This window comes from Vicugna pacos, unplaced genomic scaffold (assembly GCF_048564905.1).
Source record: "Vicugna pacos unplaced genomic scaffold, VicPac4 SAC-SAT, whole genome shotgun sequence".
In the NCBI taxonomy this organism is placed as follows: domain Eukaryota; kingdom Metazoa; phylum Chordata; class Mammalia; order Artiodactyla; family Camelidae; genus Vicugna; species Vicugna pacos.
Window position 1 is genome coordinate 17,964,295 of NW_027328721.1, and position 23,482 is coordinate 17,987,776.

The window sequence follows — 23,482 nt, forward strand, 5'->3', positions numbered from 1 at the left end:
AATAAATAAATAAATATTTACTTGAGCTACATCTTTAAAGAAATAGACCTAACAGATATATGCACAATATTCTGCCCAGTAGCAACAGAACGACGTTCTTCTCAAGCACACAAGAAACATTCTCTAGGTAGGTCCTTTATAAAGTCACAAAACAAGGCTCAGCAAATGTAAGAAGACTGAAATCATATCAAGTATCATTTCTGATAATAATGGTATAAACCAAAAATTAATGACAGAGGAAAATAAGAAAATTCACAAATGTGTGAAAATTAATGTGCATACTCCTTATAAACTATTGGGTTAAAGAAGATATCAGAAATGAAATAAAAAATATTGTGGGGTGATGTCACCAGGATGGCAATGTAGGTTATTACAGACTTTGCTCCCCCTCAGAAGAACAGCTTACAACTGTTCACAGGCAGGACAGCACTGAGAATACACTAGAACATGGGGTGAGGCTGAAGCATCCATGTGCACCATGTAGACAAAGACAGACCATAGTAGAAAGACATAGATGGACACACTTGGACCCATAATCTGAGAGAATGCAGATACATTACAAGTTATTTTAAATAAAGACAAGCGCAGAACTTTTTGTTTCAGATTTTCTACAGTACTGAGAAAAAACAGAATCCACAATGACACTTCTGTGCAAAGTTGAGAAAGTTACTTTTGAGACTGTTAAAAAAAAAAAAAGAAATAATCTATAGACATAATATATGTTCCATAACTGTGTTTACTTGATTTACCTCATTAAATGGAAAATATTTTGTTAAAAAGAAGACATACATCAACCAGACTTATTTTGATTTTCTTCCTATTAATCGTGATTTACCATTTGTATTACAGGACTCATGAAGTAGTGACATATTCAGTGAAACCTACATATGGGATGTTCCATTTATGATACACATGTTGAGAAACTTGAGCTTTGGATGTCACTGAACTCTTCAGCATGGAGTACTAATTACTAATTTAACTACTCTTATGGAGTAAATTCATAAGTTCCTTGGTAAGTAACCAATTACATGGGACAGAAGCCATTGTTGAGGAAGTGACATTACTTAAAACCCTACATAGTAGAGGCAGGATGTGTGAGGATAAGTGTATCCTGAGGGGTAGGGGCAGGGTAGGTAGGGAGGGAATGAGGTTTCCAGAGGGTTGAGTTGGATACTGGAGAATCAGTGAATAAACAAAGAGTAGTAAATCTGAGTAATTTCAGAGAGGCTTCCACAGAGGTGGAGAGTGAAATACACATGTGTTAATCAGGGCCTCCTGGGTTTCAGGATTGGGGGAATTGAGTAAGACTCTAAGTAGCATGGACTCATTAACATATAAAATTCAATGAATTTATTTACTTGTATGTAAATTAAGAGAATTCATATTTTCTATATGAGCAGCCGCATGTAAAGCCATATTAGTTCTGAATCTGGGAGAGGAGAAATGGTCTCTGTTTCTCCTAGAGCACAGTGCCAGGTGATGGTTAGGGGATTTGTGGCAGGTGAGCCTGGGTATTGTGGAAAACTATAAAATGTCTTGGCTTCTTTCTCCTTTTTCAGTTGTGTCTTAGTGCTTGAACTTTTTGTAAATGAAAATCCAGAGACTGATGGAGGTTAGCTGTGATCCTGACAGTTCAATCACAGAGAAGCAGGTCCTTCCTCTTTCTCTGTTGCCAGTAGGTAAGCAGGCTTCTCCACAGGCCTGAATCTTCTCTATAAAACCAAGAAGTAATAAAAGATTTAAGGGGCTCTGGTTATGTTTCCCTAGGTCCCTGAGATGTTTTGTGGCCCAGAAGTTGAATATTCTCCTTCCCAGTATTTGTGCTGTTGAAAGTCTTCACATTACACCAATATGAGAGCGGCTGTCTTTGTCTCAGTCCCTTCGGCACAGGGGAAAGATGCCTCACTCATGGCTGATTGGCTTCTGATGTTCATTAGTCATATAGTGGACACAGTGGAGGGAGACTGAAGAAGCAGAGGCTCACTCTCTAGTTGTGCTGGCGTATGTGTCAGAATGAGGTCAGCTGAACACAGCACAGGTGCAGGAGGCACAGGGGACAACAGCAGGGCTCCTGTGAGTGTGGAGCATGGAGGATAGTGAGGGGTCAGCGATCTGACCTGAATTCAGTGTCATAGTTTTGATTAGTAACTGCATCCTCTGAAAATGGCTGCCAATTTTAAATAACATAATTATCTTCCCTCTTGTACAAATCCACCCAGTTTTCATTTTGTAAGGAAACTTCGTTCACATTTAAACACTGGAAAACAATGTATAAATTTTATTTTTTCCTTAAATATGGCTGTATGTTGATGAGAGAAACTGCAGTAGATAGAGCAGCACATAGGATCTTGTGGAAATCTTTGAAGGACTGAAATACCTGAACCTTATTGGAAGATTCTGTTACTGTCAGACCAGTGAGAGTGAGTGCGACCCTGAAGAAGCAATGCTGTATGACCATCAAAGCTGAGAGGTAGAAAGAAGACAGAAAGAAATGGGAGAACTCAGGTCACTGGAGGGCCAGATTAGGGCCATCTTTCAGTGTAGAAATCCCTGGAGCGACAGGCTTGTGATGCTGACTTTGTCCACACGTCTGGTAATGGACATCTGATGTGTGTAGTTATTAGAGAATCTGCACCTGCTAACCCCAAGATCTGCATGAATCCTGTTCAGTCATGTGCAGGGCTGGGCATCTGAATTCTCTGTGATTGAAGTGAGTAATAGACATTGACAATTAATTCACTGATTTCTATACAGAACACTTTAAACATGACCTCAGTTTGAAAATCAATACTCCTAAGCACTTAGGAAAATGTTTCACATGAGAGGTGTTCTGTTCCATGTAGAGGTATAATTTGCCATTAGTCACAGTTAATAAGTCATAAATAACAGACATCTGCCTTGTGATGAGTCTAGTTTTATCTAAAAGTCTTAGAGAGAAGAGGTGAGTTATGACTTCTCAAATTCAAATTTTATAATCAGCAGTTCTCTTGATTTTGCCTTTGACCCAGTGGTATTTGAGATTGTGTTATTTAGTTTCCTCGTATTTGTGGAGTTTTTTAATTTTGTGCTGTAATTGATTTCTAGTTTCATTTCATGGTGCAACAAAGATTCTTGGTATGATGTCAATCTTCCTCAATTTGTAAGGTCCCTTTTGTGACATAACATGTGATCTATCCTGGAGAATGTTTTGTTTTCACTTGAAAAGAGTGTGAATTATTCTGCAACTGGATGAAAAGTTCTGTGTATGTCTGTTAGGTCCATTTGTCTAAAGTGTTGTTTAGGTCCACTGGTTGTTTATTGATTTCTGTCTCAATGTTCTATCCACTGTTGATAATCAGATATAGAAATGCTTACTATTGTATTGCATTAAATTTCTCCTTTCAGATCTGTCAATGTTTGCTTTACATATTAAGATGATCTGATATTAGATGTGTATAAATAATTGCAATTGTTATAACTTCCTAGTGAATTGACATGTTTATAATTACATAATACATTTTTTGTCCCATTTTTGGCTAAACATCACATTTGTCTGGGACAAGTATAATAGCCACTCCTGCTTTGTTTCGGTCAGCTTTTCATGGAATATCTTTTACCATCACTTTACTTTCAGCCTATGTGTGTCCTTAAATCTAAGATGAATTCTTGTAGACAGCATATAGGTGGATCTTGGCTTTTTAATCCATTCAGCCACTATGTATCTTTTTATTAGGGAGTTTAGCCCATTTACAGCTAAAATAATGTTTGATCAAGAATGACTTACTGTTGTCATTTTTGAACTGTTTTCTGTTTGTCTTGCGGTTTTTCTCTCATTTTCTTTTCATGTCTTTTGTGTTCCATTGTTTTTGGTATTAATAAGTTTTTATTTCTTTTCTCTTTTTTAGTTCTCTACCACAGGTATATTCTTTCTGGTTACCGAGGGGCTTGTTTGCAATACCTGTTAGTTATAACAGCCTATTTTAAGTTGACAGCAACTTAATTTCACTTGCACATAAGACGCCTCTATCTCTCCATTCATATTATATGCTACTGATATCACAGTTTACATACATCTACTTCTATTATGTATCTGGCAATCTAATTTAGTTATAGTTATTTTAAATCTTTCATCTTTTAACTTTTATAGTAGTATTGGTAGCAATTTGTTGCCACCATTATAGTAATAGAGTATTCTGTTATTCTGTATATATTTAACTTTACCATTAAGATTCAGTTTGTCTTCTGCTCTTGAGTTGCTGTTTAGTATCCTTTTCTTCCAACTTGAAGACCTCCCTCTAACATTGCTTTTAAGAAAGTTCTTGCTAAATTCCTTTAGGTATGGTTGTCTGAGAAATTCTTTCTCTGTCTCTCTCTTTTTCTTTTTTTTTTTCTTTTGTGGACAGGTGTAGCAATCTTAGTTGGCAGTTTTTCTTTACCTTGCAATATTTTGGCTTATGTTATCCCAGTCTTTTCTGGCTTCCAAAATTTCTCCTGAAAATATCAAGTGGTAGTTTTATGGGAATTACCCTGTATTTATATAACAAGTTGATTTTCTCTTGCTGCTTTCAACAGTCTCTATTTGTCTTGAAATTCTGACAATTTGATTATAGTGTGTCTTGATGTGATTCACTTTGAATTCTCTTACTTGATGTCCTTTGGGGTTTCTGGACCTGGATGTCTGCTTTATTCCTCAGGTTTGGAACAAAATTCAGATATGATTTATTTCTATATTTTTTCTGCTTCTTTCTCTCTTCCTCTTGGTCCTCCAATGTTTTGTCTTTGGACTGAATAATGTAACATAATTCCTTTAAACTATTTTCACATGATTTTATTCTCCCCCCCTTTTTTTTTCATACTTTACTCTTCTGACCTCAGAAAGAATCTTTAGGAACACTATTTTGAATTTTCTGTTGGGTATATCGCTTATCTCCATATCATACAGTCATTGTTCTTGGAGTGTATCTTTGTTTTCATTTTGTTTTGTTTTTTTCTTAGGATATATTCATTGTTTCTTCATTTTTCTTGACTCCATGTTAGTTTATTTGCCTTAGACCAAATAGCCTCCTCTCCCAATCTTCAGAGTCTTGCCTTATGTCAGAAATGTTTGGCACAAGTCAGCCCAGCCAGAGTTTCTAGGTACCTCTCAAACCTTGTTCTTACTCATAGTGCCTTTTTTAGGTGCCCCCAGGAGACTGAGGTACTGTCAGTGCCCCAAGAGAGGCAAATTAGAAGCCAGCCCTCAGGCAGCAACTGGACAAGCTGGAGCACTGCATGTGTAGCCTGACACTGTCTGTAGAGAAGCTAGGAGCTGATCTCTATTGCTGGAGCAAGCCGGGGTAGGGGGAGTTGTGGGAAAGCCTGCAGGGCCATGAGGAACTGCCACTTTGTTCTCTGCAGACTCCAGAAGACTAATGAGTGCTGGGCTCCATTTGCTCTAAGTGTCATACAAGCTAGAGGACAAAGAGTCAGGCAGTAGCTGGAAAAGTCTGGGTGCTGGATGTGCAGTCAGACTCCTTCCAGGGAGAAGCTGGGCCCTGGTAGTTTTTGCTGGGGCAAGTGAGGGGCAGAAGCTGCAGAGATTACCCCCCTGCCAGCTCAAGCTCCCAGAGGGCCCTGCCAGCTTCCAAAGAGAGGAGTGAGTTAGAACGTAGACTTTAGACAGCAGCTGGGAAGGTCAGCACATGAGATAGATGTGCAGTCTAGCTCCTTCCAGAGAGAAGCTGGAAGTTGATTTTTATTTCCAGCTCAGTCTACACTAAGCCATAAGGAATATCTGCTGGAAGAAAAACATCTTGAAAACTGAAAACATTCACGGTTTCACCAGAGGAGAAAGATCACTCTGATTCCAAGACAAGATAGTGAGACTCTTTTGTTGCCAGTGCAGAGAGAACTGAGAGCAAAGACAGAGTGAAGAATGCTCAGTGTTTTCAACTAGAAAGGAACTAGATGACTCCACAGTTGATTGAACTATTTTTTTTTGTCAAAAACAATCCAATAAATGTTAGCTCCACCAGAACAATCTAAGTTCTATGTAGAAAAGGGAAATGTCTGCTCTTTCTACGATGTTATTTTAATTTGCACAGCTTAATGCTTAGAGTATTACACTTACTTAGTAAATCTTTAATTCACTTACTCATTCATGCAAGAAATAATCACTGACTTTCCAGCACTGTTTTGTGTCTTAGAGATTGGATACAAGAAAGAACTGAGTACAAGAATTATGATCAGGAAGGCACCAGTGTAGTGATGGACAAACTAGATGTAAACATCTTCAGACGGCTGTCGTTGCTTTGACCAGACATGAATCGGGGCTGATTGAGGTCTGAGGTATGTGGAAGCTTGTCTGGATACTTAAGTAAAGAAGTCATTGTTGACAGACTCACTGAGACCAGATGGCTGAAGTTTTCTAGCACCACATCTCTGAAGAATTTTCTCTGGGATGAATCCACCAAGGCCTGTAATTCTTGATGGACATCCACACTACTTCCTTCAGGTCACTACTTTGTAAAAGTTCACAGATGCTTGGGTTCTGATGGGGCTTCCCTGACCAGTTCTGTGTGCAGAGATTTGACATGATGGTGCTGGGCAAGGGGACTTTGTGTACAGTTGGCTCAGACCTTGTTTGCTGTTTCTGTGCTGACTTATTTATATCCTTCAGATACAATCAGGAATATATAGACACTGGAAAACAACAAATGTTTATTGACAAAATTATCACCTGAGGTATAGTGTGAAATACCCTGGACATGCTCAAATAAAGTCATGACTCTTTATTGGTTATTATAAATTTTGAGAACACGAAACAAAGCTGTAATTTTCACCAATTTTAAGTGCATAAGGCAGACAGTGTCAACAAACTGCTGATTCTTAACCATAACTGTGGATAGATTAGCCTGATACAAATGTCAAGTTTCTCATCTGTGAAATGACTCAACAATTATTTAGGAATTTTAAGAATTCCAGTGAGTTGATATGTAAAGTGCCTTCTATATAGCAAATGCTCAATAAATTGAAGTTATAAATCTGTTATTACTAAAATGACAGACAGCCTTCCAGCAATGCTCAGAATACTGCAGGACTAAACAGGATTCACGGTGAATTCAGGGTCTGCAGTTGTAACCTCTCTCATCTCTGTACAACTCAGATGTTCATTAAAAGGCATAGGACATACAATTCAGAAGCACAAGCCAGAGGCCCATGAGACTTATGTACTGAACGGTGGCCCCAGCCTAACCCCTCTCCATTTTCTCTGTGGTCTCCAAACATTAGTTACTATTGTCTGCTTTGTATCTTCATTCGGTCTATCTGTGAAAAGGTAATAGAAGCCTCTCGACTTAATCTAACTGAAGCTGGTCTCTCCAGTTCTTCAATAATTTCCACAGGTCCCTAAATTGTATTTCATATGCTATTCTCTTATGTTTATGCATTTTGTAATTGAAATATAGTCAGTTTACAATTTTGTGTAATTTGTGCTGTTCAGCATAATATTTCAGTCATATATATACATATACATATATATTTTTGTCTTCATATTCTTTTTCATTATAGGTCACTGAAAGATATTGAATAGTTCCCTGTGCTTTACAGTATGAACTTGTTATTTGTTTTATATATAGTATTTAGTATATGCAAATTTCAAACTCCCAATTTATCCTTTACCACTCCCTTTCATCCCTGGTAACCATAAGTTTGTTTTCAATGTCTGTCAGTCTGTTTCTGTTTTGCAGGTGAGTTCATTTGTGTCTTTTTTTTTTTTTTTGTAGATTCCACTTATAAATGTAGAAATTTTCTATCTCTGGCTTACTTCACTTATAATGATGATCTCCAGGTCATCCATGTTGCTGCAAGTGATATTATATATATACACTATATATATACAAGTACATATATATATGTAGTAGAGTAGGATTCCATTGTAAAAATTTACCACAATTTTTTATCCAGTCATCTATCAATGGACATTTATGTTGTTTCTATGTCTTGGCTGTTGTAAATAGTGCTGCTGTGAACATTGGGGTGCATGTGTCTTTTTGAATTATATTTTTCTCTAGATATGTGCCCAGAAGTAGGATTGCTGGATCACATGTTAACTAGTAATTTTTAAATTAACTTCCATATTGTCCTTTAAAGTGGCTGCACCAATTTACATTCCCACCAACAGTGTAGGAGGGTGCCCTTTTCACCACATCCTCTGCAACATTTATCATTTGTGGACTTTTTAATGATGGCCATTTGACTGGTAATAGGTGAAACCTCATAGTATTTTTGATTTGCATTTCCCTAATAATTAGTGATACTGAGCATTTTTTCATGTGCCTGTTAGCCATCTGTATGTCTTCCTTGGAGAAATGTCTATTTAGAAGAAATGTCTGTCTTCTCCCCATTTTTAAAAATATATTTTTATTTAAGTATAGTCAGTTTACAATGTTGTGTCAATTTCTGGTGTACATCACAATACTTCAATCATATAGGAACAACATATCTTCATTTTGATATTATTTTTAACTATAAGTTACTACAATATATGAATAGAGTTTTCTGTGCTATACAGTATAAACTTGTTTATCTATTTTATGCATAGTAATTAGTATCTGCAAATCTCAAACTCTAATTTATCCTTTTCCACATCCTTAACCACTTGGTAACCATAAGGTTGTTTACAATGTCTGTGAGTTTGTTTTGGTGTTGTAAATAAGTCTGTTTTGGTTTTGTAAATAAGTTTGCCTTTTTTTCTGATTCCACATTTAAGTGATATCATATGGAATTTTTCTTTCTTTCTGATTTACTTCACTTAGAATGGCATTTCCCAGGTTTATCCAAGTTGCTGCAAATTGCATTATTGTATTCTTTTTTATGACTGAGTAGTATTCTATTGTATAAATACACCACAACTTCTTACCAGTTATCTGTTAGTGGACATGTAGGTTGTTTCAATGTCTTGTCTATTGTAAATAGTGCTGCTATGAAAATTGGGGTGCATGTATCTTTTTGAATTAAGATTCCCTCTGGACATAAGCCCAGGAATGGGATTGCTGGATAAGATGGTAAGTGTATTTTTAGTCTTTTGAGGACTCTTCATAATGTTTTCCACAATGGCTGCACCAAACCACATTCCCATCAATAATATAGAGGATTCCTTTTCCTCCAAATCCTCTCCAGAATTTACTCTTTGTGGACTTTTGAATGATGACCATTCAGACTGTTGTCATGTGATACCTCACTGTACTTTCGATCTGCATTTCTCTGATAATTACTGATATTGAGCATTTTTTCATGTGCATTTTGGCCATTTGTATGTCTTTATTGGAGAATTGCTTGCTTAGGTCTTCTGCCTATTTTTTAATTGGTTATGTTTTTTTCTTATGAAGTTGTATGAGCTGCTTAAATATTCTGGAGATTAAGCCCTTGTCAAATTCATCTTTTATAAATATTTTCTCCCATTCTGTAGATTGTCTCTTTGTTTTGTTTATGGTTTACTTTGTTGTGACAAAACTTATAAGTTTAATTAGATAGGTCCCATTTGTTTATTTTTGCTTCTATTTCTATTGCTTGGGTAGAATATCCAGGAGAACATTACTGAGATTTATGTGGGATAATGTTTTGCGTATGATTTCTTCTAAGAGGTTTATAGTATCTTGTCTTATGTTTAAAGTTATAAGTCTTTTTGAATTTATTTTTGTGTATGGTATGAGGGAGTATTCTAACTTCATTGATTTACATGCAGCTGTCCAGTTTTCCCAATACCACTGGCAGAAGAGACTGTCTTTACTCCATTGTATGTTCTTGCCTCCTTTGTCAAAGATTAATTGACCAAAAGTTTGTGGAACTATTTCTGGGGTCTCTATGCTGTTCCATTGATCCATATGCCTGTTTTTGTTCCAGAACCATGCTGATATGATTAGTGTAGCTCTGTAGTATTGTCTGAAGCCTGGAAGGATTATTCCTCCAGGTTTGTTCTTTTTCTTCAGTAATGCTTAGGCAGCTCTGTGTCTATTTTGATTCCATATAAATTATAGTATGATGTGTTCTAGTTCTGTGAAAAATTTCCTGGGTAATTTGATAGGAATCACATTAAATCTGTAGATTGCTTTGGGTATATGGTCATTTTAACAATATTAATTTTTCCAATCCAAGAACATGGGATATCTTTCCATTTCTTTAAATCCTCTTTAATTTCCTTAGCATTTTGTAATTCTCCACATATAAGACTTTAACTTTCTTGGTCAGATTTATTCCTAAGTTTTGTTTCTTTTTTGATACAGTCTTAAAAGGAATTACTTCTTTACTTTCCTTTTCTGATATTTCATTGTTAGTGTAAAGACATGCCTCTGACTTATGGATGTTAATCTTGTATCCTGCTACCTTGCCAGTTTCTTTTATCAGCTCTAGTAGTCTTTGTGTGGAGCTTTTAGTGTTTTCTATATATAGTATTATGTCATCCATCTATAATGACAATTTTACCTCTTCTCTTCCAGTTTGGAACTGTTTTAGTTTTCTTGTCTAATTGCTATGGCTAGAACTTCCAATGCTATATTGAATAGAAGTGGTGAAACACGACATTCTTTTCTTGTTCCAGATTTTAGTGGGAGGGCTTTCAACTTTTCACCATTGAGTATTATACTGGCTGTAGCTTTGTCATAAGTAGCTTTTACTATGTTGAGATATGTTGCTCTACACCCAATTTGATAAGAGTTTTTATAATAAAAGGTTGTTGAATTTTATCAAATGCTGTTTCTGCATCTATTCAGATAAACATGTGATTTTTATCCTTTCTCTTGGTAATGTGGTGTACCACATGGATTCATTTATGTATCCTTTGTCCCTGGGATGAATCCAACTTGATCATGGTGTATGATCTTTTTTAAGTGTTGTTGGACTTTGCAACTTTTTATTGAGTATTTTTGTGTCTATATTCATCAAAGTCATTGGCCTATAGATTTCCTTTTTGTTAATGTCTTTGGCTTTGCTATCAGAGTAATGGTGGCTTCATAGAATGAACTTGGGAGTATACCTTCCTCTTTAATCTTTTGGAAGAGTTTGAGAAGAACTGGCATGAGCTCTTTGTATGTTTGATAGAATTCCTCAGTGACGCTATCTGGTCCTGAACTTTGGTTTGCAGGGAGTTTTTTAATTGTTGATGCTATTTCACTTCTACTGATTGGTCTGTTTGTATGATCTATTTCTTCTTGATGCAGTTTTGATGGATGTTTGATGGATGTATGTTTCTAGAAACTTTTCCATTTTTTCTAAATTGTCCAATTGTTTGCCACATAGGTGTTCATAATATTCTCTTAGAATTGTTTGTATTTCTGTGGTGTTGGTTGTAATCTCACCATTCATTTCTTATTTTGTTTATTTGTGTGTGCTCTCTTTTCTTGGTGAGCTGGGCCAGAGGTTTGTCAATTTTTTTTAGTCTTTCATAAAACCTGCTCTTGCTTTGATTGATTTCTTCTATTGTTTCTTTAATCTATGTTTTATTTCTTTCCCCCCTGATCTTTAATATTTCTTTCCTTCTTGTACTTTGGGTTTTTTTTTTTTTCTAATTATTTTAGGTGGTAGGTGAGGTTATTTATTTGAGTTTTGTTTTTTTGTTTGTTTGTTTGTCTGTTTGTTTAGGAAGATCTCTATCTCTTTGAACTTCCCTCTTAGGACTGCTATTGCGGCAAGATATAGATTTTGTCTGGTCGTATTTGTATTGTCATTTGTCTCAAGGTATTTTTAAATTTCTTCTTTGATTCCGTCGTTGACACATTGCTTTTTTACTAGCATGCTGTTTATTCTCCGTGCTGTCATTTTTTCTCATTTGTTTTCCTGTGGTTGATTTATAGTTTCCTGCTATTGTGGTCAGAGAAGATGATTGGAATAATTTCTATCTTCTTAATTTGTTTGAGGTTACTTATGTGCCTGACTATGTGGTCTTTCCTAGGGAATGATCCAAGAGCACTTGAAAAAAAAAGTGTTTATTCTGTTTTGGAGGCATGAAATGTCCTACAGATATCAACCATTTCCAAATGTTCTAATGTATCATTTAGTATTTCCATTGCCTTATTGATTTTCTATCTGAAAGACCTGCCCAAAAATGTTGGTGTGGTGTTAAATTCTTCTACTATGACTGTATTCTTATTAACTTTTCCCTTTATGTCTGTTAGTATTTTTTTATATATATATTTAAGTGCTCCTATTGGGTGCATATATGTTAAGGAGTGTAATATTTTCATCTTGTATTGCTCCTGTGATCATTATATACTGTCCTTCTTTATCTCCCTTTGTGGCCTTAGTTTTAAAATCTATATTATCTGTTATAAGTATTGCTACTCCTGCTTTCATATCATTTCCATTTGCATAAAATATATTATTCCATCCTCTCAGTTTCTATTTTTCAAACTTTTTCTTATTATTGAGTTGTAGTCATTTTACAATGGTGTGTCAAATTCCAGTGTACAGCACAATTTTTCAGTTATACTTGAACATACATACATTCATTGTCACATTCTCTTTCACTGTGAGCCACTGCAAGATCCTGTCTATATTTCCCCATGTTACACAGTACAATCTTGTTTATCTATGTTACATTTTGAAATCCCAGTCCCTTCCCACCCTTCATCCCCCTGGCAACCACACGTTTGTATTCTATGTCTATGAGTCTGTTTCTGTTTTGCATTTATGTTTTGTTGTGTTTTTTACATTCCGCATATGAGTGATCTCATATAGTATTTTTCTTTCTCTTTCTGGCTTACTTCACTTAGAATGACATTCTCCAGTAACATCTATGTTGCTGCAAATGACGTTATGTTGTAGATTTTTGTGGCTGAATAGTATTCCATTGTATAAATATATCACATCTTCTTTATCCAGTCATCTGTTGATGGACATTTAGGCTGTTTCCATGTCTTGATTATTGTAAATAGTGTTACTGTGAACACTGGTGTGCAGGTGTCATTTTGAAGTAGGGTTCCTCCTGGATATATGCCCAGGAGCAGGATTCCTGGGTCATATGATGTCTATTCCTAGTCTTTTGAGGAATCTCCATGCTGTTTTCCACAGTGGCTGCACCAAACTACATTCCCACCAGCAGTGTAGCAGGGTTCCCTTTTCTACACAACCTCTCCAGCATTTGTCATTTGTGGACTTTTGAATGATGGCCATTCTGACTGGTGTGAGGGGATACCTCATTGCAATTTAGATTTGCATTTCTCTGATAATTAGTGATATTGAGTATTGTTTCATGTGCCTATGGATCATTTGTTATTCTTCCTTGGAGAATTGCTTGTTTAGGTCTTCTGCCTGTTTTTGGATTGGGTTGTTTGTTTTTTTCTTATTAAGTCATAAGAGCTGCTTATATATTTTGGAGATCAAGCCTTCATTGGTTTCATTTGCAAAAATTTTCTCCCATTCCATAGTTTGTCGTTTTGTTTTACTTCTGGTTTCCTTTGCTGTGCAGAAGCTTGTAAGTTTCATTAGGTCCCATTTGTTTATTCTTGCTTTTATTTCTTCTAGGAGAAAATTTTTGAAATGTATGTCAGAAAATGTTTTGCCTATGTTTTCCTCTAGGAGGTTTATTGTACCTTGTCTTATGTTTAAGTCTTTAATCCACTTTGAGTTGATTTTTGTGTATGGTGTAAGGGAGTGTTCTAGCTTCACTGTTTTACATGCTGCTGTCCAGTTTTCCCAACACCATTTGCTGAAGAGACTGTCTTTATTCCATTGTATATTGTTGCCTCCTTTGTCGAAGAAGAGTTGACCGAAAGTTTGTGGGTTCATTTCTGGGCTCTCCATTCTGTTCCATTAGTCTATATGTCTGTTTTGGTACCAATACCATGCTGTCTTGATGACTGTAGCTCTATAGTATTGTCTGAAGTCTGGGAGAGTTATTCCTCCAGCCTCTTTCTTTCTCTTCAGTAATGCTTTGGCAATTCTAGGTCTTTGATAGTTCCATATAAATTTTATTATGATTTGTTCTAGTTCTGTGAAATATGTCCTGGGTAATTGGATAGGGATTGCATTAAATCTGCAGATTGCCTTGGGCAGTGTGACCATTTTAACAATACTGATTCTTCCAAACCAAGAGCATGGAATATCTTTCCATTTTTTAAAGTCTTCTTTAATTTCCTTCATCAATGGTTTATAGTTTTCTGTGTATAATTCTTTCACCTCCTTGGTTAGATTTATTCCCAGATATTTTATTACTTTGGGTGCTATTTTAAAGGGGATTGTTCCTTTACTTTCTTTTTCTGTTGATTTATTGCTAGTGTAAAGAAATGAAACTGATTTTTGAACGTTAATTTTGTAACCTGCTACCTTGCTGAATTCTTCAATCAGCTCTAGTAGCTTTTGTGTGGACCTTTTAGGGTTTTCTATATATAGAAACATGTCATCAGCATATAATGACACTTTTACCTCTTCTTTTCCAATTTGGATCCCTTTTATTTCTTTCTCTTGCCTAACTGCTGTGGCTAGGACTTCCAGGACTATGTTGAATAGGAGGGGTGATAGTGGGCATCCTTGTCTTGTCCCAGATTTTAGTGGGAAGCTTTTGAGTTTTTCACCGTTGAGTACTATGCTGGCTGTAGGTTTGTCATATATAGCTTATATTATATTGATATATGTTCCCTCTATACCCACTTTTGCGAGAGTTTTTATCATAAATGGATGTTGAATTTTATCAAATGCTTTTTCGGTATCGATTGAGATGATCATGTGTTTTTTGTCCTTTCTCTTGTTGATGTGATGTATTACATTGATTGATTTGCATATGTTGAACCAGCCTTGTGTCCCTGGGATGAACCCCACTTGGTCATGATGTATAATCTTTTTTATGTGTTGTTGGATTCTATTTGCTAAAATGTTGGTGAGGATTTTGGCGTCTATGTTCATCAATGATATTGGCCTATAATTCTCTTTTTTTGTAGTGTCTTTGCCTGGTTTTGGTATCAGGGTGATGGTGGCTTCATAGAATGAGTTTGGGAGTATTCCCTCCTTTTCAATCGTCTGGAAGAGTTTGAGAAGGACTGGTATGAGTTCTTCATTGTATGTTTGGTAGAATTCCCCTGTGAAGCCATCCGGTTCTGGACTTTTATTTGTAGGGAGTTTTTTAATTGCTATTTCTATTTCCTTTCTAGTGATTGGATTGTTCAAGTGTTTAGTTTCTTCTTGATTCAGTTTTGGTGGACAATATGTTTCCAGAAACTTGCCCAACTCCTCTAGGTTATCCAGTTTGTTTCCATATAGTTTTTCATAATATTCTCTTATGATATTCTGTATTTCTATTTTGTTTGTTGTAATTTCTCCATTTTCCTTTCTTATTTTGCTAATTTGTGCTCTCTCTTTTTTCTTCTTTGTGAGTTTGGCCAGAGGTTTGTCGATTTTATTTACTGTTTCAAAAAACCAGCTTTTGGTTTGGTTGATTTTTTCTATGGTCTTGTTAATCTCTATTGTATTTAATTCCTCTCTGATCTTTATTATTTCCTTCCTTCTGCTGCTTTTTGGGGCTTTTTGTTCTTCTTTTTCTAATTCATTCAAGTGGTGGGTTAATATGTTTATTTGCGATTGTTCTTATTTCCTGAGGAAGGCCTGTATCGCTATAAACTTCCCTCTTTGCATTGCCTTTGCTGTGTCCCATAGGTTTTGAGTGGTTGTGCTTTCATTATCATTTGTCTCAAGGTATTTTTTAATTTCAGTTTTGATTTCCTCATTGATCCATTATTTTTTTGATAACATATTGTTTAATCTCCATGCTTTCCTTGTTTTCTCCTTTGTTTCTCTGTTGTTGATTTCCAGTTTCATGGCATTGTGGTCAGTAAAGATGCTTGAGATAATTTCTATCTTCTTAAAATTGTTGAGTTTTTTTTTTGTGTGTCCAAGTATATAATCGATCCTGGAAAATGTTCCATGTGCACTTGAAAAGAATGTATATCCTATTTTGGGGGGGTGTAATGCTCTGAAAATATCCACCAAATCTAGTTTTTCTATTTTAGTATTTAATTTCTCTGTTGTCTTATTTATTTTCTTTCTGGAAGATCTGTCTAGTGATGTAAATGCAGTGTGAAAATCTCCAACTATGATTGTATTCCCATCAATATCCCCCTTTATCTCTGTTAGTAATTCTTGTATGTACTTAGGTGCTCCTATATTGGGTGCATATATATTAACAAGTGTAATATCTTCATCTTGTATCACTCCTTTAATCATTATAAAATGTCCTTCTTTATCTTTCTTTATGGCCCTTGTTTTAAAGTCTATTTTGTCTGAAATTAGTACTGCAACACCTGCTTTATTGGTTTTTCCATTTGCATGGAATATCCTTTTCCATCCTTCCACTCTCAATCTATATCTGTCCTTCTCCCTAAAGTGGGTCTCTTGTATGCAGCATATTGAAGGTTCTTGCTTTATTATCCAGTCTGCCACTCTATGTCTTTTGACTGGAGCATTTAGTCCATTAACATTCACAGTAATTAATGATAGATGTGTGTTTATTGCCATTTTGAACTTATCTTTGCAGTTGAATTGGTATATCCTCTTTGTTCCTTTCTTCTTCCTTTTGTGGGTTGGTAATTTTCCTTTGTATTATCATGGATTTTATTTGATTTTTGTGACTCCCTTGTAAATTTTTGACTTGTCGTTACCCTTTTTTGTAAATCTATTAACCCATTACTATAACTGTTTTTATTAAACTGATAGTAACATGATCTCAAGCCCATCCTACTGTTAAAAAAATTTAAAAAAAGAAAGGAAAAAAATATTCTATATTTCCCTGCCTCCCTCTCACACTCTCAGTGATTTGTATGTCTTCTTTTATAATTTCATGTTTTCTTTATTTGTAATTCATGAGTTATCACCTTTCCAGTTGTGAGTTTCTCATTTCTGTAGCATCCTGCTGCTTTCCTATTTAGAATAGCCCTTTCAATATTTTTTTAGCATGGATTTAGTGTTGCTAAACTCCTGTAGCTTTTTTTTGTCTGTGAAATTCTTTATTTCTCCTTCTATCCTAACGGATAGCCTTGCTGGATAAAGTATCCTAGGCTGCATCTTTTTTTCTTTCAGAGCTTTCAATATATCTTACTACTCCCTTCTGGCCTGTAGTGTTTGTGTAGAGAAATCAGCTGAGAGCCTTATGAGGGTCCCCTTGTAACTTACGCTTTGCTTTTCTCTTGCTGCCTTTGGAATCATTTCTTTATCCTTGACTCTGGCCATTTTGATTATGATATGTCTTGGTGTGGGTCTATTTGGATTCTTCCTGTTTGGGACCCTCTGAGCTTCCTGTACTTGAATATGATTCCTTCTTTAAGTTTGGGAAGTTTTTAGTCATGATTTCTTCGAAAACCTTTTCAATCCCCTTTGATTCTTCTTCCCCTTCTGGGACCCCTATTATGCAAAGATTGGGACGCTTTATATTATCCCATATGTCCCTTATGCTATTTTCATTATTTTTTATTTGCTTATCTTGTAGTTCTTCTGAATGGGTGCTTTCTATTGCCCTGTCTTCTAGATCACTTGTTCGTTCCTCTGCATTATCTAGTCGGCTTTGCACAGCTATTAGATCATTCCTCATCTCTGTCAATGAGTTTACCCATTCTACTTGGCTCTTCTTTATAGCTTCAATTTCATTTTTGACATATTTTATATCTCTAAACACTATCTCTTTCAATTCCTTCAGCAATTTGATCACTCCTTTTTTGAAATCTTGATCTAGTAGGCTATCGATGTCTATTTCATTGATCTTTCTTTCAGGGGATTTCTCTTGTTCTTTTAATTGGAAAAGGTTTCTCTGCTTCTTCGTCTTGCTCATACCTCTCTGGCACTGTGGTTTATGGAGTATCAGTTGTCTATTTTGAATCTTAAGGATTTTATCTATCTAATGCGTATTTAGGAATAGAACTTAGGAAAAAAAGAAAAAATAAGAGAGAGAATTTTAAAAGAAGGGAGAAAGAGGGTTTGAAAACAGTGTATAATGAATAATAGAAGATCGAGTTGAAGCAGAGTATTAATCTCGTTGAGACTTCCTTTTAAAACCTTTTAAAAAGGTGGGGTAGATGAATAGATGTATTTGAAACCTGTGTCTAATCAATAACAGGACATCAAAACCCAAGAGAAATAGAAATGAATTAAGAAGTAAGAATTAAGAGAGTAATAGAAAATAGAACAGGTAAAAACAGATTTAAAAAAAAGGGAAAAAAGGGGGGGTTGTCGGTGTTCTCCTGGAGTCTGTGTGCTTTTAATGTGAAGTCTTTCTGTCTTCGTCCTGTTTTGGAAGCTCAGCTGCTTGTTTTCAGAGGCCCTCCGTTGGTGCCCTCTTCTGTGCTGCTCCCAGCACCTGTCGGCAAGCAGATCGCGCCTCCGCCTAACACGGGGTCAGGTGCAGCTCTCCTCTGCTGTGGGCGGGCGGGTCACTGCCCCTCCGCATGCCGCAGTCAGATGTTGCAGACTGGCCAGGTAGGAGGGCGGGGTCGTGCCCCCTCCCAGCACCTCGGTCAGGGGCTGTGTTCCTGCCTGACAGGCGGGGGGCCGCTCTCCGTCTACCTGCGCCGCCCTGGTCGGCGCTCCGCAGGTGGGCTCGGGAAGACCCAGGGACAGCCTTGTCCCTGCTCCGAGCCAAAACCCAGCTCCTTGGTTGTCTTTGTGCAGCAAGTTCCCTGAGGGACCAGGGTGGAAGGATCCTATCTGCCCCGGGCTGTAGGCCTGTCTCAGTCTGGCCTTTGAGGCTGCTATGTCCTTCGGTGCGGGTGCAGGTTTCGCCCCCGCCCCCGCCTGGGTGCTCAGCGCCGGGGGATATGGCGGCTGTGCCTGAGCCCCGCCTCTCTTCCCCTGAAAAGTTTCCGTGGGTTTTCAGAGATGGGGGTATGCACCCTTCCCCCAAGAGCACATCAACCTTGCTGTTATGGAGGGCCCAGTTTGTTCTGCCCTGTGCACCCACAGCCACGGCGCGCAGCCCCTTGTAGTCCCCCGGGGCTGCCTCCGTGCAGCCGTCCCCGTCCTCCGCCCGGCTTGTGCAGCCTGGCTCTGCCTGCCGCTGCCGGCCCGTGTCTCAGGCTGGGTGTCGGGGGGACGCTCTGTGCCCGTTTAACTTAGTTCTGTCAGACCAGGGCTGCTCTGTACAGATCCGAGCCTCGGAGGCTCCCCCTCCGTCCCGCTGGCCTCTCAGTTGGAGAGGGGAGACCCAGCGAGCGAGCGCCAGTCCTCCTTTGCTGCTCCCTCCCCGCAGGACCCGTCCTGCACTGCTTTGCCTTTTGTTCTTTCTTTTTTCCTTTTCTCCTACCACATTTTCTGGTGTCTTTATCTTTTGAAGAGGGCGATGTTCTGTCAGAATTCCGTAGGTGCTATGGTTGGCTGAGTGGGTCTGTAGATGTGGGTCTTGGTGTATTTGTGGGAGAGGGTGACTTACGAGCGTCCTTCTACTCCACCATCTTCTTTGTCTCTCCGAGTTATACTCATTTTATAATATTGTGTCAAATTACAGTGTAGAGCACAATTTTTCTGGTATACATGAACATACATACATTCATTGCCTCTTTCTTTTGCTGTGAGCCACCACAAGATCCTGTCTATGTTTCCCTGTGGTATACAGTACGATCTTGTTTATCTATTCTACATTTCAAAATCCCAATCTGTCCCTTCCCACCCCCGTCCCCCTGGCAAACACCAGTTTGTATTCAATGTCTATGAGTCTGTTTCTGTTTTTTACTTTATTTTATTTTTTTAGATTGCACATATGAGCGATCTCATATGGTACTTTTCTCTCTCTTTGTAGCTTACTTCACTTAGGATGATGACATTCTCCAGGAACATCCATGTTGCTGCAAATGGCGTTATGTTGTTGGCTTTTATGGCTGAATAGTATTGCATTGCATAAATATAGCACATCTTATTTATCCAGTCATCTGTTGATGGTGATTTTTTTTACTTGAAAAAGCATTTTTGCTATTTGAAAGGGAAATCCAGACGGATTGAACATGAGGTGTACAAAATAAGGTCCTTTTAGTAACTATGTGCATAATCTCAGGGTAAGCACTGCTGTTTTATGTGTGAAACCAGAGCCAGAAGGGAGATGCTTAGCTCTTCCTGTGGCAAAAGAAAACCAAACAAAAACAGAAAACAAAAAAAAGAAAAGCCAAGAAAGACGTCTGAAAAGACAAACCACAACCTGGAAAAGCATCCCTTATGACCCAAGGTCCGAGAAAGATTTCAAATTCCTGTGGTGAAAAGATCTCTTGAAACTCAGTTTTCTAAAAGGAAACAGAACAAACACAGGCAATTCCAATGAGAGGCAGTGCAGGTGGCCAGTGTCTGTTAGAGATGCTTGGCCTCTCAGGCGAGGACACACGCAGTTGCACACACTATGGAGACAGCACTGGTCCCCAGCACGCTGGCAGCTCTCAGCGTGGTGACAACCAGCTCTGGTGACAATGTGAGGAGGCAGAGGCCCCAGCAGATCCCCTGGAGGTGAGAGTCAGTGGACACTCCTCTCTGGGAGAACAGTGTGCAGGATGCATGAAAGTGCCATAGTTTGATCCCTTCCCCAGCAGTGCTGATCCTTAGAGTTGATCACACCAAAGCTCTTGCACAACTTTCAATGATGTTTTTTGTTCAGTAATATGAATTTAAAATAATCAGTTTGTTATTAAGGTGTCTTTAGAAGTAATGTACCCTTGGCCCTATTAATCCACACACGTAAGTACATACACGCATATATATATATACACACACATATATATGTACACACATATATTTATATATATAAACACATATATAAGGGAAAGAGAGACTGAAACAGAGAGGCAGAAAGGGAGAAAAGACAGACAAACAGACACTGAGAGAGAGAGAGAGAGAGAATGAACACTGGAGATGAGAATGAGTAAATGTCTTACAATTTTCATAAGTCAGTCTACTTGTCAGAATCCTGTCACAGTGTCCATCCACCATGGAGAGGTGGGTGTGGAGATTACACTAAGATGTGTGATCAGAAGGCAAAGAAGCAGGGAGCCATTGTGGGGCAGCCCACCATAGAGGCCAAGATGGGACACTGGGCCTGAATGTGAACATAACAGGAGGACCTAGAAGGCTGTATGCCAGTAGCAGATGAAGTGAGAATTGTATTTAAAGTAAACCCGCCCACAGGGAGCTGGTGAAGCAGGCAACAAGGAGTGTGATTTTCTGCAGGCCCAGGCCTGTGTGGGGAGTGTTCTACACTGCACCAGCCCTCTATTTAACCCTCCCTTTTCTGAGCCTGTGCATGAGCTTCCTGTGATGCCAGCACAAGGATTTACAGGTGCTGTAGGGGTTTAGGGTTCTATAGACATGAAGGCTTCCCTAGGGAGCAGAGGCAAGAATGAGCCCCACAGTGCAGATGGGGGATTGGGGAGGCCCTGAGAGGCACATGGCTTGTCCAGGGTCACAGCACTGCTGAGAAGAGGGAACCAGGTCTGAACCCAGCTGTGTCCTTAGAGCTGGGGCCCTGGCTGCACCAAAGCCTCCCCAGGGCTCTGGGGTGTTCTGAGTTGCTGTCACTGTGTGTGGACATGGCATGGGGGTGGGAGACGTGCAATCAGCAGCCCAGAAAGGCCCTTGGGGAGCTTTGCATGTGGAGGAAGCTTGGGTAAGGGGACCCCAGGATGTGACCTCACTTCCCTGGCAATAGAGCCCAACAGAACTTGGAACCTAGGTAACCAGGCTCCCACTTTCTAGAGAAGCTCCCTACCCAGCTCACTCGGTTGGAAGTGCTCAAACATGTCCTGTCGTGTCCCAATGTCCCAAGGCCCTGGCCTCAGGAAAGCACCAGTGAGGGCCTTTACCGACACTGCAGACGTTGGGTCAGGTCTCACTCCGGGTGCCTTTTCCCCTTTACCCTGAGGGACCCAAAGGTAACACAGGGAGGCCTAGGGCAGACAGCCAGTTGGATCCCAGCCAGGTAGACCTACGTCCCCTTCCTGGACCGTGGAGGTGGGGTGGTCATGTGGGGAGACCTGCCTCAAGCAAGAGCAGGCTGAGACAGGGTCAGAGGCCTGGCGGGCCAGGCACGTCCACAACCCGGGTCAAAGCTGGCCGGCTGGGACATGGAGACCCGGGGTAGGGCCCTTCTGCCTGAGGTGAAGCCCAAGCCCTCTGGGTGTGTCTTCTCTCCCGGGTGACTGTGTGAGCACACCAAGCACTAAGTGTCTTATCTGGCAGCAGAGGGTTGAGTGGGCAGAAGAGGCAGTGATGCTGGCCAGGCAGGGCTCTGAGATCTCCGGGCCAGGCCAGCTGTTGGTCACTGTCATTGCAGAGCCCCACACCACAGATCGGACAGGAGCTGGTAAGCGAGAACACCCACTCCACCTCCCTGAGTGAGAGGCTGGTATGCCACACTGCCGAGGGCCAGCACAGGCTCCGGGTGAGTGTGGACACAAAGGGATCTCCCAAACCAGGGCCCAGAGATGAATGGTGAAGGCTTCCTGCCCAGACACCACCCAGGCCAGTCCCCAGGGTCCTACCTGGCAATGAGGGGCAGCTCAGCACACATGGCTTCAACCTGGAGTACAAGGCCAACCTTCCTGTGAGTCAGCTGGATCGCCTGAAGCCCACCTAGGCAGATCCTGAAGGTGAGAAGGGCAGTGGGGATATGCCAGTGTGTAAGCGGATGTGAGGACTGGCTCACACAGTGAGGATTCCGGGACCAGAGCAAATATTGGCCTCAGACCACCCATCTGGTGGAATGTAGTCACAGAACATATCCTGTTGGGGGTTTCTGGGTAAGGCTTGCCTATAAAGCTCTGGGACGATTTCTGTCCTTGAAAATGTACATGGAAAGGGAGGCATGTGGGTAAAGTTTTCCTCTCTCACAGCTGTAGAACATCCATAAGACTTAAATCTCTCTTCATTTCCTACAGATACATAACCACAGGAGATAGTAGAAGGAGAAGACACCAGGGACAAAAGAAAGGAAGTACCTGATCCATCAGGAGATGCAGAGCGAGAGGAGAAAACACCACTCCGGCAGAGAAACTGCATCTGCTCCTGCAGGAGACCAAGGACTGGGCCCCAATCCACCAACCCTGTAGTGATACCTGAGGCTGCACCTGAGAAAAATAAAGAGCCATGTCACACTCCATCAGTCCTACAGGGAGACCCTGAGCCTGCTTCTGTGGCTCCTCCTGCACCTACACCTGCACCTCTAGACAACCCAGAGCCAATTCAGGCATCACCACCCCCACAGGCTGAGCTCTGCAACCACCAGCACTGTCATCTCCTAATTCTCAAAATCAACCCACTTCCCGACAGGAAGTTAACTTCCCTTCTCTGGTATGGTTTTCATTTGTTTTTTTTTTTTTTTTCCCTGTAATTTCATTGTATTATTTCATGTCATTTACAGCATCATCTTTTTGTAAGTTTTAAGTTTATAATAATAAAATCTAGGGTTTTTTTCCATTTTAAATTTTGCAATTCAGGAGCATAAAGTGCATTCACAGTTCTGTGCGAACATCACTACTGTTTAGTTTCAGACTATTTCTTTCCTCAAAATAAAGCCCTGTAT

At 39.2% G+C, this 23,482-nt stretch overlaps 1 long non-coding RNA gene across 1 annotated transcript; it reads left to right on the forward strand.

Moving 5' to 3' along the window:
- Positions 1 to 885: 885 nt before the first annotated feature.
- On the forward strand, positions 886 to 23,099 carry LOC140692116 (uncharacterized). Its single transcript, XR_012067670.1, has 3 exons — positions 886 to 1,012; positions 22,377 to 22,550; positions 22,839 to 23,099. It is a non-coding gene; the product is annotated as an uncharacterized lncRNA (long non-coding RNA).
- The last annotated feature ends 383 nt before the right edge of the window (positions 23,100 to 23,482 follow it).